At 46.2% G+C, this 17,537-nt stretch overlaps 1 protein-coding gene across 2 annotated transcripts in view; it reads left to right on the top strand.

Annotated features, from left to right (window-relative positions):
* The first annotated feature begins 1,425 nt into the window (after positions 1–1,425).
* The window catches only part of MFSD6 (major facilitator superfamily domain containing 6), a 145,795-nt gene continuing 129,683 nt past the window's right edge, over positions 1,426–17,537 (top strand). For both annotated transcript variants that reach the window (XM_040357169.1, XM_040357170.1), the window contains exon 1: positions 1,426–1,612. The gene's annotated coding sequence lies outside the window, so the exon portion shown is untranslated. The remainder of the gene's footprint in view (positions 1,613–17,537) is intronic.

The raw sequence follows: 17,537 nt of genomic DNA on the forward strand, positions 1-17,537 counted from the left end.
GGGCACCGATAGGCTGCCATGATAGGCACTGATGAAGCGGCACTAATGGGCACTGATAGGTGGCACTTATAAGGGGCACTGGTGGGCACTGAGAGGTGGCACTGATAGGCTGCACTGATAGACACTGGTAGGCGGCACTGATATCCAGCACTGATAGGTGACATTGATGATGAGGCAATGATGGGCACTGATAGTTGGCACTAGTGGGCACTGTTGGAACCGATGTCCCTTTTAACAGAAGCCGGTTATCAGCTTTGTTCTTCTCTCCTCAGACTGTCAGCATGAGGAAAGAAAAGCTGATAACTGGCTTGTGTTTACATCTTGTGATCAGCTGTCATTTGCTGACAGTTGACCACGTGGTATAGGGCTGCTGTGATTGACCCATTGCCCCAATCTGTGATCAGCGGAGTCCGAAGAAAGGGGTGGGGGGAGATAAGTTCTATAGGAGAAAAATTCTTCAGGAGTAAAAATAAGACAAAAAGGCACATATTGTGTAGTTACTGAATTCTATGGGGCAAAACACAACTGAATATGCTAAAAAATAGTATGTATGTCTGGAGGGGTGCTGGTGACGCCGTATTTCATGTAGTATGTACGTCTGGAGGGACGCTGGTTATATTTCATGTATTACGTACGTCTGGAGGGGTGCTGGTGATGCCGTATTTCATATAGTATGTACGTCTAAAGGGACGCTGGTTATATTTCATGTATTATGTACGTCTGGAGGGGTGCTGACATTTCATGTATTACGTACGTCTGGTGGGGTGCTGGTGATGCCGTATTTCATGTAGTATGTACGTCTGAAGGGACGCTGGTTATATTTCATGTAGTATGTATGTCTGAAGGGACGCTGGTTATATTTCATGTAGCATGTACGTCTGGAGGGGTGCTGGTGATTCCGTATTTCATGTAGTAGGTATGTCTGGAGGGGTGCTGGTTATGCTGTATTTAATGTAGTATGTAGTCTGAAGGGACGCTGGTTATATTTCATGTAGTATGTACGTCTGGAGGGGTGTGTGCTGGTGATGCCTTATTTCATGTAGTATGTACGTCTGGAGGGGTGCTGGTGATGCCGTATTTCATGTATTACGTACGTCTGGAGGGGTGCTGGTGATGCCGTATTTCATGTAGTATGTACGTCTGAAGGGACGCTGGTTATATTTCATGTATTACGTACGTCTGGAGGGGTGCTGGTGATGCTATATTTCATGTAGTATGTACGTCTGAAGGGACGCTGGTGATGCCGTATTTCATGTAGAATGTACGTCTGGAGGGGGGCTGGTTATGCCGTATTACATGTAATATGTACGTCTGAAGGGACGCTGGTGATGCCGATATTATATAGCAGTGAAAAGGAAGATGAGAGGACCAGCCCGGCTGACGTCACGATTTGGGCGGTGCCGTTCACCTGCTCCCTGGCACTGCCTGTAGTTGTAGTGGGTGGAGACTCTGTGCGATGAAACTGGTCCAACCAGTCAGGTGCCGCTGTGAGGCTCCAGGTATGACGGCGAGCCGTTCAGTCCAGTGCGGGAGATGGTGATCGTACCGCACACATGAATCAGCAGAGGACTCTGTACGGCGACATACCGGCTTCATGGTGCCGCTGATCGGGGTGAGTGGATGTCATTTGGTGGGATGGAGGACGATGTGAGTGGATGAGGCGGCGCTGTGCGGGCTGCTTGTAGTGTGAGGAGTCATCAGATCATTAATATTCTATGGAGATGTCCGCCCTCCGCACACTTCCGTACACACTGTGCGATCGGAGAACTGTGTCCTAATGTTTATCACAGGGGACAGACTGACCGGTAATACATGGTTATGTGTCATATCAGGGGACAGACTGACCGGTAATACATGGTTATGTGTCATATCAGGGGACAGACTGTGACCGGTAATACATGGTTATGTGTCATATCAGGGGACAGACTGACCGGTAATACATGGTTATGTGTCATATCAGGGGACAGACTGTGACCCAATACATGGTTATGTGTTATATCAGGGGACAGACAGACCAGTAATGCATGGTTATGTGTCATATCAGGGGACAGACTGTGACCCAATACATGGTTATGTGTTATATCAGGGGACAGACAGACCAGTAATGCATGGTTATGTGTCATATCAGGGGACAGACAGACCAGTAATGCATGGTTATGTGTCATATCAGGGGACAGACTGACCGGTAATACATGGTTATGTGTCATATCAGGGGACAGACTGACCGGTAATACATGGTTATGTGTCATATCAGGGGATAGACTGTGACCCAATACATGGTTATGTGTTATATCGGGGGACAGACTGACCGGTAATACATGGTTATTGAGTGTCGTATCGGGGGATAGACTGTGACCTGTAATACATGGTTATGTGTCATATCAGGGGATAGACTGACCGGTAATACATGGTTATTGAGTGTCGTATCGGGGGATAGACTGTGACCTGTAATACATGGTTATGTGTCATATCAGGGGACAGACTGACCGGTAATACATGGTTATATGTCTTTATAAGGCAGACTCCTCCACCAATCAGAATGGAGTGATCAGTGTATTGGTGTGACTTCCATGCTGTGTGCGATGTGATTGGTCACAGGATGAATACATACACATGGGGGGTGCAGACATGATGTATCAGTGGGCTACTGACACACCTACATGTCACCAAATGTCCAGCAGGTCACCTTGGAGCATTCCCCTGTATTGTGACAATCTGAAACACGTGTATGTTATCTTAAAGGGGTTTTCATAATAAGCATCCATTACCTGCAGACATTCCTCTTCACTTCCTTATTGTTCGTTTTTGCTCAGAAGTTGCTCTATTTCTTCTCTGTTCTGTTCACTTCCTGCTTGTCTGATTGTTACTCACCACTGTGAAGGGAGGCTTTACTGTGGTGGTCAGCAGGGCTTTTTTTCAGGGGGAACTTGGGGGAACTCGGTTCCACCACCTCTGGCTCAGACCCTTTGGTGCCCGCTCACCACAATCACTTGTAAACACAGAAGTCTGGTTTCTGTGTTTACAAGTGACAGCTTTGTAACCCCCCTGAACTCTGCACTCTGTATGTAATGCAATTCTGGTATTTAATGCCCCTTTAAGACCCTTCTACTGTTTGTGAAATCTGAATGGGTAGTGGTTGAGTTCCTGCACCTATTTTTTTTTAGAAAAAAAGCTCTGGTGGTCAGTGACATGCTCGCCCCCTCCTGGGAACTACATCTGTGCGGCAGGACGCTCTCTACGTGTTAGAGACTTCAAGGAGGTGTGAATTACTGGGCGTGCCACAATGCATACTGGGAAATGTAGTTCTTACATGAACGAACGCCGCAAACCAGGAAGTGAATGAGAGAACAGAAACTAGAACGCCGGAGGTGATATAGATAAAGAAATTTAATAGGTATTTACTCGTTTTATAACAGAATCATTACACTATTCTGTCTGTCTACCTTGCAGACATTCATTTTAGGCAAAACATTTTTTTCCTTTACAACTCCTTTAAGGCCTCATTTATGTGTGCTGCCCTCTGAAGAGCAATCTATGTTTGGAACACTGTTCAGAGAGCATTTGACAGTCAGTGAGAAGAGATTGTATCGCCTCCTTACTGCCTCATTTAACCCCCTAAATACCACACTACCAAGTTGCAACCGCAATCCTGTCATTTGAATGGATTACGTTTGGCAGGTGGTAGTGCCCATGGGACATGACAAGGGGTATAATTCTGGGCATGAAGCAAAGCATTGTGGGTGCAGCATGTGTACACTCCTGGCTGCTGCCTTTCCAGGTAGAAGAGGGGGGGGGGGTAAAAATGGGGCTTCACTGCAGTTTTACTGACCATCAAATGATCCCTTAGCTCAGGGTTTTTACAAATTTGCTTGGAATCTAGGAGCCAGCTAAAAAAGTTAGGAGCCAGAAAACGTGCCCTATCCCGACGAGCTTGCGCGCAGAAGCGAACACGTACTTGAGTAGCGCCTGCATATGTAAACGGTATTCAAACCACACGTGAGGTATCGCCGCGATTGGTAGAGCGAGAGCAATAATTCTAGCTCTAGACCTTCTCTGTAACTCAAAACATGCAACCTGTAGAATTTTTTTTAAACGTCTCCTATGGAGATTTTAAAGGGTAAAAGTTTGTCCCCTTTCCACGAGCGGACGCAATTTTGAAGCGTGAAATGTTGGGTATCAATTTACTCGGCGTAACATTTTCTTTCACAATATAAAAAAAAATTGGGATAACTTTACTGTTGTCCTATTTTTTTTAATTAAAAAAAGTGTATTTTTTCCCCAAAAAAGTGCGCTTCTAAGACCGCTGCGCAAATACTGCGTGACAGAAAGTATTGCAACGATCGCCATTTTATTCTCTAGAGTCTTAGAATAAAAAATATATATAATGTTTGGGGGTTCTAATTAGAGGGAAGGAGATGGCAGTGAAAATGGTGAAAAACACATTAGAACAGCTGTTTAACTTGTAATGCCAAAGGCCACCACCAGATGGCGCCAGCTCACATCTGGTGGTAATAACTTGTAATACCAACGGCTCACCACCAGATGGCGCCAGGTCACAGAAGAAATCTTAGACCTTCACAAGGCTGCAAAGCTGCGGCCTCAATTACCGTCCGTCGCGGGCCCGCCGTGATCGCGCGGCGGGGGCGCACGGAGACACAGGATCCTGCCACACGTGGGTGCCAGGACACAATTTCTTGCAATTGCGACCGGTCGCCCGGATTTTGTCGAGCCCTGCCTTAGTGTGCTAGGGCAGAGGTCATCAACCCTGTCCTCAGGGCCCACTACTAACAGGCCAGGTTTGCAAGATAACTGAAATACATCACAGGTGATATAATTTGCTGCTCAGTGATTGCAGTATTCTAGTCTGCATCTCCCCAATGTAATACATGAAACCTGGCCTGTTAGTGGGCCCTGAGGACAGGGGTGATGACCACTGTGTTAGGGGACCATTGAAAATTAATGTGTGATCTGTGATGTGTGTGAGAGATCCGTGGTCTGTGTATGATCCGTGGTGTGTGTGTGTGTGTGAGAGAGATCTGTGGTGTGTGTGTGTGTGTGTGTGTGTGTGTGTGTGAGAGATCTGTGGTCTGTGTATGATCCGTGGTGTGTGTGTGTGTGTGTGTGTGTGAGAGAGAGAGAGATCTGTGCTGTGTGTGTGTGATCTGTGGTGTGTGTGTATGATCCGTGGTGTGTGTATGATCCGTGGTGTGTGTCTGTGTGAGAGATCTGTGGTCTGTGTATGATCCGTGGTGTGTGTGTGTGTGTGTGTGTGTGAGAGAGAGAGAGAGATCTGTGGGGTGTGTGTGTGTGTGTGTGTGTGTGTGATCTGTGGTGTGTGTGTGAGATCTGTGGTGTGTGTATGATCCGTGGTGTGTGTGTGTGTGTGTGAGATCCGTGGTCTGTGTGAGAGATCCGTGGTGTGTGTATGATCCGTGGTGTGTGTGTGTGTGTGTGTGTGTGTGTGATCCGTGGTCTGTGTGAGAGATCCCCAAGGTAATACATAAAACCTGGCCTGTTAGTGGGCCCTGAGGACAGGGTTGATGACCACTGTGTTAGGGGACCATTGAAAATTAATGTGTGATCTGTGATGTGTGTGAGAGATCCGTGGTCTGTGTATGATCCGTGGTGTGTGTGTGTGTGTGTGTGTGTTTGAGAGAGATCTGTGGTGTGTGTGTGTGTGATCTGTGGTGTGTGTGTGTGTGTGTGTGTGTGTGTGTGTGTGTGTGTGTGTGTGTGTGTGTGTGTGTGTGAGATCTGTGGTCTGTGTATGATCCGTGGTGTGTGTGTGTGTGTGTGTGTGTGTGAGAGAGAGATCTGTGGTGTGTGTGTGTGTGTGTGTGATCTGTGGTGTGTGTGTGAGATCTGTGGTGTGTGTATGATCCGTGGTGTGTGTGTGTGAGAGATCCGTGGTGTGTGTATGATCCGTGGTGTGTGTGTGTGTGTGTGTGAGAGATCCGTGGTGTGTGTATGATCCGTGGTGTGTGTGTGTGTGAGAGATCCGTGGTGTGTGTATGATCCGTGGTGTGTGTGTGTGTGTGTGTGTGTGTGTGTGTGTGTGTGTGTGTGTGTGTGTGTGTGAGAGATCCGTGGTGTGTGTATGATCCGTGGTGTGTGTGTGTGTGTGTGTGTGTGTGATCCGTGGTCTGTGTGAGAGATCCGTGGTGTGTGTGTGTGTATGATCCGTGGTGTGAGATCCGTGGTCTGTGTGTGTGTGTGTGTATGATCCGTGGTGTGTGTGTGTGTATGATCTGTGGTGTGTGTGTGTGTGTGTATGATCCGTGGTGTGTGTGTGTATGATCCGTGGTGTGTGTGTGTGTGAGATCCGGGGTCTGTGTGTGTGTGTGTGTGTGTGTGTGTGTGTGTGTATGATCCGTGGTGTGTGTGTGTGTATGATCTGTGGTGTGTGTGTGTGTGTGTGTGTGTGTGTGTATGATCCGTGGTGTGTGTGTGTGTGTGTGTGTCTGTGTCTGTGAGATCCGTGGTCTGTGTGTGTGAGATCCGGGGTCTGTGTGTGTGTGTGTGTGTGTGTGTGTGTGTGTATGATCCGTGGTCTGTGTGTGTATGATCTGTGGTGTGACACGTCTGGGCTCTTCTATGTGAGGACGGCGATCCCAGGATAATCGCACACAAGTCCTCTGATTTTCCTCCTCCCCTCCCTGAGTACACACACTGGGAATACAATACAAAGCCTGACTACTCCAAGGTGGAGGATAGGCCCGTGTCACTGACGAGACCGATGTGATTGTCCCTCATTGGTTGCCTTCTCTGTGTCTCCAGAAAAGGAACAGTCGGGGTCCGTCTAGGTTTATTGCTCTTTTCCAGGACCCGAGTCTTCTGTATGAAATGAAAATATTAGCTTTGCTCTGTACATTCGTCTTTTGTTTACTTTCTTCTAATGAATTCTACAAGCCTCCAGGTATCCCGACACTCGGCTGCTTATTATTTTGTCCCTTGCTGAGCCGTCTGCCTTCTGACATTTTGGTTGCTATACGCGATTTCTGTTTCTGCAGACAGAGCTGAGATGATGAGACCAAGCCAAATTTCAATTAAAACTTTCAAACAAATAAAGGAACACATCCGGTGTTCATATGAATATTTATGGAGAACAAAATCTTGGCGTATTTAATACTTTAGGTTTGCGATTCTGCATGCACGTTTTTGATGCATTCCAGTGTGGGTTGGATGCATTTTCCTGTGCTCTAGTAAAGTCCAGTGCAGGAAAAATGCATCTACTACTTTTTTTTATTTTTTTTATGAATTTTTTTCTGAAACTGACTGCACTGGTGTGGACTATGCCATTAGAAAACATAACCTACTTTCCATGCGTTTTTGATGCAGAACAGAAATGCACTGGCCTGCATGTGGTGTGAATTTGCCCTAAAGCCCAACTTGTATCAGTTAGGGCCAGTTCACATCACATGCAGTCCAGTGCATTTTTTTCTGCATCAAAAACGCATGGAAAGTAGGTGATATGGTTTACACTGGCATAGTTCACATCAGTGCAGTCAGTTCCAGAAAAAAAAGTAGAACATGCTGCATTTTTCCTGCACTGGAACACATAAAAAATGCACTGGACCCTGGTATAGTGGGGGGGGGGGGGGGGGGGGGAAGCACCTGGAATGTATCATCAATGTATCAAAAACACGTTAATGCGCATGCAGAATCGCATCTGGAGTGCATTTTTGTGATGTGAACCAGCTCTTGGATAAAATCTACCCTTGCATGCGTCCTCCCACACTGCAAGGGGTAAATGCCCATTAAAAGAAGTATGAGAATTTTTTTAATTTAGGGCCAAGCTCCAACACTGCTGTAAGACCAGGTTGGGTGTCGCATGGTCCATTATACCTGGATGTACTTGGAATTGTTGCTTTCGGTGGGTAAAGTTGCAGCATTGGAGTGAAGGGAAGGCGAGTGTGTGCTGCTGGCGGAGCCGCCATTAAAGTGAACCTTGGCTTTTCCATGCATGACCTTTAAGGCCTGGTTCACACTAGTACAATGCCAGATATCGCATTCGATTCGCACGGCATTGCTGTTCAGATCACATGTGATGTCTGTATGGCTGAAATCTCATTGCATTCGCACCAAAATGGTACAAGACTTTTTTTTTTTTTGGTCCGCACTGGAAACTGAATTCCTGCCTCATTTGCTCGATCTGGTAGTGTTCACTTCACATTGACACCCACAGCAGTTTGCAGATCTCGGTGTGATTCAGGTGCGATGCATGAACCCGCACTGGATTCGCAGGGTTCTCACATCGGGCTAGTGTAAATCGGGCCTTAAAGCGATAGCAAAGTCCGCTTGTTTATTCATACCTACAGGTGACCCTATAATGAGGCTTACCTGTAGGTACAGTAAACCTGCACTGTTTAGGAGATAATTACTTTAGTAGCAGCCGATGATGTCACTGCGCATGCGCACTGCTCTCTCAAACTGGATGGAGGGATGGCTTTTTTTTTCTTGTTTTTGCGGTTTATTACCGCTTTAAGGAAATGTTGGGTTTGGAATCTCTGCATATTGTACAGTGACCACATATACTGACTGGTGCAGTCATTGCACTGGCTCAGACCATAGTCTGGTTGAGGTTTATGCTTTGTGTGTTGTGGTGGGCTGGAATAATTCTCATAGATTCTCATATCTGCTTTAGGCGTGTTGCCATGCAGGTTTCATTGACTCTGCACACCCATATTGATAAGGTAATGAGTTCACTAAACTAGATCAGTATATGACTCCTTTGAGTATGCCCCATTAGTCCATTTACAGATGACTTGGATGTAGGCTGAAACTAAAATCCTATTTTTTTTAATTATGGCAACGTTTCTTATAATTAAAGTAGAATTCCAGGCAGCACCTGTACTCTTACAAATGCCTGTGACCAGGCGCAGCGTGTCGCTTGCCACCGCCGCCTGTGACCAGGCGCAGCGTGTCGCTTGCCACCGCCTCCTGTGGCCAGGCGCAGCGTGTCGCTTGCCACCGTCGCAGCGTGTCGCTTGCCACCGCCGCCTGTGACCAGGCGCAGCGTGTCGCTTGCCACCGCCGCCTGTGACCAGGCGCAGCGTGTCGCTTGCCACCGCCGCCTGTGACCAGGCGCAGCGTGTCGCTTGCCACCGTTGCCTGTGACCAGGCGCAGCGTGTCGCTTTCCACCGCCGCCTGTGACCAGGCGCAACATGTTAGAGGTGGGTGGCGAGAGATGATGTGATCTCTCTGTTTGCCCGCCGCACCTCTGATGGAGCAGCCTTTGCAGCCTGGCTGTGAAGGCAGATCAGCGGTGATGCAGAGTGGGCGGGGAGAGATGATGGCCTGGCTGCATAGAGGCCACAGACTGGTACCGGTCCGTGGCCCTGGGATTGGGGGCCCCTGATGTAGACATTTGTCAAGTTATTTGCTGAAGACAAATGAAATGAGTGACTTAGTCACTGACTGTTTGCATAAAAAAGTGAAACGTAATATAGCAAAGCATAATTGGTTATTATTAGTATAATTGGTTGAGAAACTGTAAAAACTTAAAGCGGGGGTTCACCCTATCGCCGAAAATTTTTTTAATTTTTTTTATTTTACCTTAAAATCAGGCATTGTAGCGCGAGCTACAGTATGCCTGTCCCAAATTTTTTACCCCCGTACTCACCTTGTAGTCGTCCATCGAAGATACCGGGGAATGGGCGTGCCTATGGAGACGGAGGATGATTGACGGCCGGCTCTGGCGCGTCACGCTTCTCCGGAAATAGCCGAAATAGGCTTGGTCTTCACGACGCGTGCGCATAGCCTGTGCGCAGGCGCCGTGAAGAGCCGAGACCTACTCCGGCTGTCTTCGGGGAGAGTGACGTGCCAGGGCCGGCCGTCAATCATCCTCCCTCTCCATAGGCACGCCCATTCCCCGCGGGAGCCGAAATCTACGATGTCCGAGTACAAGGTGAGTACGGGGTTAAAAAAATCGGGACAGGCATACTGTAGCTTGCGCTACAATGCCTGTCTCGATGGTAAAATGTGTCGGGGGGGGGGGGGGGGGGGTGAACTACCGCTTTAAGACAAAAGTATTGTGTGCCTTTCTAAAATACTGCAACCTAATAGTACCCTTAGGCCTCGTTCACATGGGCGTACTGTAGTATATGCCCCCCCCCGGGAGGGCCATATTTACATGCAGGGGGATGCTCAGGTGTTCTGAACATACAGACAGCGTGAAATGAATGGGACTGCCTACCACTGTGCGTCCCCAATGCGGGAAACATGGCCCTTGCATGGGAGTATGTTATAGTACACCCGCGTGAACGGAGATTTAGGTATAACTGAACACAAATAAGTATATGCCACTCCAGTGGACCTAAACGCATAAGAGCCCCATCAAGATCAAGTAGGAGCTGTTTCTACAGCAAGTAGAAGATTCTGCCTGCCACGTACCCCATATTATCTGTTTTTTGTGTGTGTGTGTGTGTGTGTGTGTGTGTGTGTTTTTTTTTTTTTTTTCCAGCAACCTCTGTGGTCATAGACCAATTTCTTATACGCTTTATTCTCTGCTTTCCATTGCTATAAGGTAGGCACCCTTGCTCGGATCCTCACCTTTTTTGGCAGTAAAAAAGGTGCACAGATAAATGTTTAAAGTGTTACTAAACCCAGGACCCTGCGTTTTGCTATGTCTGGTCTCCCATAGTACACAAAACATTGTTTTTGTAAATATAAACTGCTAAATACTGTTTCTCATCAGCAGTTAGAGCAGTCTTGTGACTTCCTTTAGTGTCTGGTTAAAGCTTGTAAGAGGAAAAAAAAAAACTCCCTAACAATTTACACCAAACTGATGATGTGCAGAGTTCCCCCAAGGGTCTGTTCTATCAGGAGATGGTTTGGGGATAGTAGAAGAAGTGGAGAAACAGAGAAGACATGATCACACAGCCTTTTTACACAATGCACATTATTAACCCCTTTAGGTTCCATAGTTAGTATAACAAGCGTGCTTTACTGCCTATACAGACTGATTTTACTGTTGTGGGTTTAGAACCACTTTTATTTTGTAGGGAGGGAGGACTTGGCAGGTATAGCCAGAGGGTCTAGTTATGTTGGGAAACCCATGACATATAAAAAGGTTATTTGCTTCCGGTAAGCCTGTATCTGTGGACAGGACCAGAGAAGGTGGAAAAAGGAGGTGGGGCCCATTGACACTTCTGGCATAATGGGTCATAACCAAATTGGCATCCAATAAAGTATAAACCAATGGGTGAGCCTAATGCCTCGTTTCCACTGAGCGGATCGGTTCGGTTCGGTACGCTTTTTTGGGTGTTTCCATTATGAAAGCGTGCCATAAAAGCGAACCGTACCGGACCATTCTGGGTCCTGCTTCAGATGTGGGGCCATAGAGAATGGAACGGTTCCATTAGGGCGGACCTTCAAATACATCTCACTGATTGGTGGACGTGCTAGGCTTTTTTTCTAAACCTTGCATGGTCCGATTTGCAGTGGAAATGCTCTGCAGAATAGACCGGTCCCATTCTAACCGCTCCATTCTTTCTGACCCGAACCGATCCGTGCAGTGGAAACAAGGCATAAGAGTGACGTTTTTAATTTCTAAACCCATGTACTGTAATGGTCAGAGACAGTCATAGAATAAAAACTGTCTTCCAATCACATGACCTTACCGCCTTGTTTTGAACAATATAACATTATCCAGACGTTGTCATGCGTCTGCTAATGGAAAAAGAACACGGCTACAGCACAGTTCTTGCAGGCTAGATTGTATGATAAAAGCAAAGCACACAAAGTAGAATGGAACATTTTGTGAAGTATTTGTATTTATGCCTCTGCTTTGATTTCTATTTACAGAGCAAATTTGCTGCTTTTCTACTTGTATAATCTTTAGTTTTCTCTGCGATTTTTATTGATCTTCAGTATTTTGTACACACTCTGAGAATTGGTGAATAAAGGGCAAAGCTTATGCCGCGTACACACGGTCGTTTTTCGGCATGAAAAAAAATTTCATTTTCAGCATGTCCAAAAAACTGTGTTTTTCCAACTTCATCATTAAAAACGACGTTGCCAGCACACCATCGTTTTAGAAAAATGATGAACAAAGCGTGGTGATGTACACCACGTACGACCGCACTATGAAGGGGAAGTTCTATTCACCTTTGCGCTGCTTTAGCTGATTCCTTGTTAGTAAAAGTCGATTTGCGCTTTTTTGTCTGTTACAGCATGATGCATGTGCTTACTCCATTATGAATGGTAGTTTTACCTGAACAAGCGCTCCCGTCCCATAACTTGCTTCTGGGCATGCGCGGGTTTAAAACTTCGTTTTTGCCCACACACGATCATTTTGTACAACACGAAAAACTACATTTTGAAAAACGACATGAAAAAATGCAGCATGTTCGAATTTTTTTTTTGTCGTTTTTCAGAAGCCGAAAAACGATGTGAAGCCCACACAGGATGATTTTAAATGACGTTTTAAAAAATGTATTTTTTTCATGCCGTGCGTACGCGGCATTAGGAGTTGGGAAAGAATGACGTCCTTGAAGTTTGGTATGATGATATTTGTGTGTCAGTGTTCTGGAAGGGAGAAAATCCGGACTTTGGACATGTAGGTGAAGATATGTGACTGTCTATGTTCATTTCATGCCTCTATACTAAGGCCGGGCCTAGTATTTCACAAGTATGCTAAGGAAATTGCAGCTATTCTTCTGTCTCTTTGTAGTCTTAGGTTGTTAGGTGGGGTCCAGCTACAAAGCTCTCCTTTGTATTCAGTTATACCTGATGTGTTCTCTACAATGACCGCCTATCAGTAGGGCATATATCAGCATTACAAAACCACATTTCTCACCAATATACCCATTTATTACCATGAAATCAAATCCCTTTCCCAAAGCCTTCTAAAACCTGATGCTTGGGAAAAGATGACATGATGTCTGGACAGGATATGTTTGTTGCTCATTAATAACAGAATATTACTAGTGTCAGCAATCCAATTACATTTGTCATTTTAGTCCTGGTAGATCTCATTTAGACTTGCTTTTAGGCCTATTTTACATGGGCGTCAGCTTGTATAGGAGCAGCAAACTTTTATGAAACTTTTATCAGCTTCTCAAGTCTTTAAAGCGGAGGTTCACCCTAAATGTCAAGTTTGTCTAAATCAAACCACTAGCCATCGTGTATGCATAATCCATTTTTTTTTAATCCGATTGTTTGTTTACCTTGATAATGCCGCATTTAGTCTTGTTTCCGGGATCCTTTCCCAGCGGGAGTGGGCGTGTATTTACTTTTCCCCGGCCGAGTGCGATGTCTCCTGGGAGTGAGTGTTGAGACTCCCAGGAGACGCGCTGTACTGTAATCCAGCGTTATCTCGCGAGTCACGTGACTCGGCAAGCGGGTCATGTGACGAGGGCGGCTACGAATTCGCCATTTTAAGTATGGGACGCCGGCCGTTGTGATGGCAACTGTGTAGTGTTGACGGCCCCGCTCGCCGTCAACACTGCACATGCGCGGGATAGAGCGGTGAATGCTGGGACATCAGCATTCACCGTATCCCAGAAGGATACGCTTGTGGGCTTCAGACTGCCCACAAGCAAGATGGAAACATCACAAATTTTTATAAAATATCTTTTCGTGCAGAATGACTATGCTGGTGGCTCTAGTATTAGGAAATGCAAGTTAAGGCCACCAGAAGCATGTTAAAAAAAAAAAAAAACGGAACCCCCGCTTTAAAGAGACTTGCATAGCGTACTAGCTCATTATGAATTACTTGCCTGAGAACGAAGCCCCCGCAGCAGTCCTCGGACACCTCCTGTTGCTGCTATGATACCCAGAGTTACTTCCGGGTATCGCTGCTTCGCCGCTGGGACTGGCCAGAGCAGCGATGCCGTTAGTAGCGGCACGCTCAGTGCGCCGTTGGCTGCGGTGCTGTCATTCTTGGAAATATCTCCTTAACCATGTAGGTTAAATAGATATTTCTTGCACCTACAGGTAAGCCTTAAAGAGGAAGTAAACCCTGATGGGGTTTACTTCCTCTGTCTCCCTGCAAAGGTAAAGCATAATGGGCTACTATGCAGCGCTGATTGTTAGACATTCTAGGCATTTTTTCTAAACCCTGTATGGCCCCTGACTAGGGGTGCAACGGATCACAGTTGATCCGTGATCCGAACGTGTCACCCCCTTCGGATCGGAACACACTGTGATCCGCGGATTGCCACGGCTCCGGAGCTAGGCCGAAGCCGCGGCCTTTCCCAATGTTACGGCGGCGGCTCCGGAGCCAGGCCGAAGCCTTTCCTAATGTTATGGCCGCGGCTTCGGCCTACCTCCGGAGCCGCCGCCGTAACATTAGGAAAGGCCGCGGCTTCGGTCTAGCTGTACTGAGAAGGGGGGTCACTGTACTGAGAGAAGGGGGGTCACTGTACTGAGGAGGGTGGGTCACTGTACTGAGGAGGGTGGGTCACTGTACTGAGGAGGGTGGGTCACTGTACTGAGGAGGGTGGGTCACTGTACTGAGGAGGGTGGGTCACTGTACTGAGAAGGGGGGTCACTGTACTGAGAGGAGGGTGGGTCACTGTACTGAGAGGAGGGGGGTCTCTGTACTAAGAGGAGGGGGAGGTGTCTGCACCGAGAGGGTACTATAGTTGGTGGGGGGGGGGGGGGGGGATGTGGATATTACAGTGGGGGAGATTTTTTTTTTTTTTGCCGATCCGAAAAATGATCCGATCCGTGACTCCTGATCCGAGGAACGATCCGAACCGTGAGTTTTTTTTAGATCCATTGCACCCCTACCCCTGACGGTCCGACTTGCAGTGGAAATGCTCACCAGAATAGGCCGGACCTTCCAAACTGTTCCAACGCGAACCGTTCCGCTCAGTGGAAAGGAGGCATGAGTGGCACACTTCAATTGAGTAAAACACACATTGCTTTATTGAAAAAAAATTCAAATAAAATGGCAAATCCAATCCCTTCACCAACACTTGTTAAAATCAAATAACATGGTGCACAAAAGAGGGCGAGTATAGACAAAGCAGGGGGATCTCACCAACAATGTCTTCCATCTTCTAGTCCATCTAGAGAGTTTATCTTTCCTTTGTGTTCTGTTTGTGTCGCATGGTCTGCACCTGATGCAATCAAAGTATCATAGATGAGCATTGATTTACTAGGTAATAGCGTCCTAGCAGGTATTTGCAGTTAATCAAAGGATACAAATCTATTGAATTTATATTGGGGAAAGATGACATGATGTCTGGACAGGGTATGTGTGTAGCTCATTAACTGTATTTGTGTCACTGGTTCCAGGCAAAGTGTCAGAATGTCCACCGCACTATTTTGTTTTATAGTGCAAAAAAAAAAAAAAAAAGCAGAGGTAATGAAATACAACCAACAAAAATCTCTATTTGTGGGGGAAAAATACATCCAGTTTTTATTTGGGTAAAGTGTCGCACGACCGCGCAATTGTCAGTTTACGCAATGCCCTAATGCAAAAAAATAAAATGGTCTGGTGGTGAAGGGGGTACATCTTCCCGAGGTCAAGTGGTTAAAGTGCCCTTCAGTTCCTGTTTGGAAATGTTATACATAGATCATTGAGGAAAACGGGAAAGTGGGATTTTTAAGGTGCCACACAAATTGTTTTGTGAAAGTAACAAAACTTTATTTTAACATTTTTAAAACCAAAAAAATGCTAATTGCACATTCTTTTTTTTTTTTATTTGTGGTGTCTGCATTCGTTTTCTGTTATTAATCGTCTTTTTTTTTTTTTTTTCACCTGATACATCCAGTAACACACTTCCTATGGAGGAGCAACAGAGACGCCCTAGTACAGCAGCATTGCCAGTCTGGGGAGAGGCTAGTGTTAAATGGACTTTACATAAGTGTCGTCACCAACTGTAAAGCCTAACTCCATCTAATCTATTTTAATCAGTCATAGGAAGAGGTGTGGGTGTGTTTTTTTTTTTTTTGGAATAAAAATGTTGCATAATTAAATAAAAAGCTGACCATTGTAAGCACTTTTGTCTAAATTTTTCTGGATAGCTCAGTCGGATAAAGAAAGCTGAAACTTGCTGCCACTAGTAAGATAAACAGGTGAAAAGAGAACTAATGCAGCCACCACATTTAAGGATTGGTACCAGCTATAATCTGACATGTTTTGATTTTGAATTTAGATACACTTTAAATAAAGGTACTTCTGAATTGCTGACAGAGGGCACAGTAAAATGTGTGCTGGGGGTTGCTTTCCCTCCCTCTGGCAGACATGAGATCATTGTGAGCTTAGCGTGGTGACAGCATTGCTTTGTGACAGCAGAGCCATCTTTTCCTATGTATACAGGGAGGCGAACCCGACACTATAATGCAGTAGCTCCCACCACTTTATACAATACCTAGTATATCTAGATATTAACTACATTCATAAAAGCTTTTTATTTAGACAGTATTATATCAATGTACTTTGTCTCTAGAAGGTACACACTAATAAAAGACCATCAAAATAAGTGTGGCGCTATATCCCATGAAGAAAAATTTCTCCTTGCAAAGAATACCCAATCAAATGCAAGGGGAAAAAAAAATATATATATATATATATATATATATATATTTTTGCGTTCACGTGACTGAATGATTGAGGTCGGCAGAGTTCCACCTTATTCACAGGCTTAGTAAATAAGGTAAAGCCATGTTGACTTCAATCATCCAACAATGTGGGAGCAAAATCTATTTTGTCCCACTTCCTCCTTCCGCCGAGGGGCTGGTAAGGCGATTAGCTTAATCGCCTTATTGCAGCCCCTCCCTGTAGGCGAGCGCCTATCCAATCGGACGCTCGCGCATGCGCAGTGGGTGCCCGGCCGTGAAGCCGAAAGCTGTCACTGCCGGGTGCCCACACTAAGAACGATGACGCCGGCCGGCGAGGGGGGGCGAGGAGCGGAGCCCCGGCCGGCGCGTCGCTGGAACCATGCAGCAGGTAAGTGTCTGTTTATTAAAAAAAATACAATACATCCAGCCCAGTCCTGCATATAAAATGACACTGAACTTTTTTTTTTCTTTGCCGTAGATATCGTTTCGCCGTGGAATTCACCGCGGCTTCCGGGTAGGGAATCCCGAGGGAGTGGGCGTTCCTATTGTCATGCCAATTGATTGACATGCTAAACGACAGCGCGCACAGCGCGTCACGACTTCCCGAAGGAAGCTCGGGTCGGCTCGGCTCTATACGCCGCCTGCGCATCGCGCCGAATAGAGCCGAGCAGACCCGAGCTTCCTTCGGGAAGTGTTGACGCGCTGTGTGCGACGTCGTTTAGCATGTCAATCAATTGGCATGACAATAGGAACGCCCACTCCCGCGGGATTCCCTACCCGGAAGCCGCGGTGAATTCCAAGGCTTAACGATATCTACGGCAAAGAAAAAAAAAAAAGGTCAGTGTCATTTTATATGCAGGACTGGGCTGGATGTATTGTTAGAAATTTTTTATAGGGTGAACCTCCACCTTAACCCAGTAATATGAAAATCGTTCCTCTGCCCCGCAGTGCCCGCAGCATATAAATCCTCTTTTTACATAAAATGCTGCCACTATATACCCTATTTTTTTTTTTTTTTTTT

This window comes from Rana temporaria, chromosome 6 (genome assembly GCF_905171775.1).
Source record: "Rana temporaria chromosome 6, aRanTem1.1, whole genome shotgun sequence".
Lineage (NCBI taxonomy): Eukaryota > Metazoa > Chordata > Amphibia > Anura > Ranidae > Rana > Rana temporaria.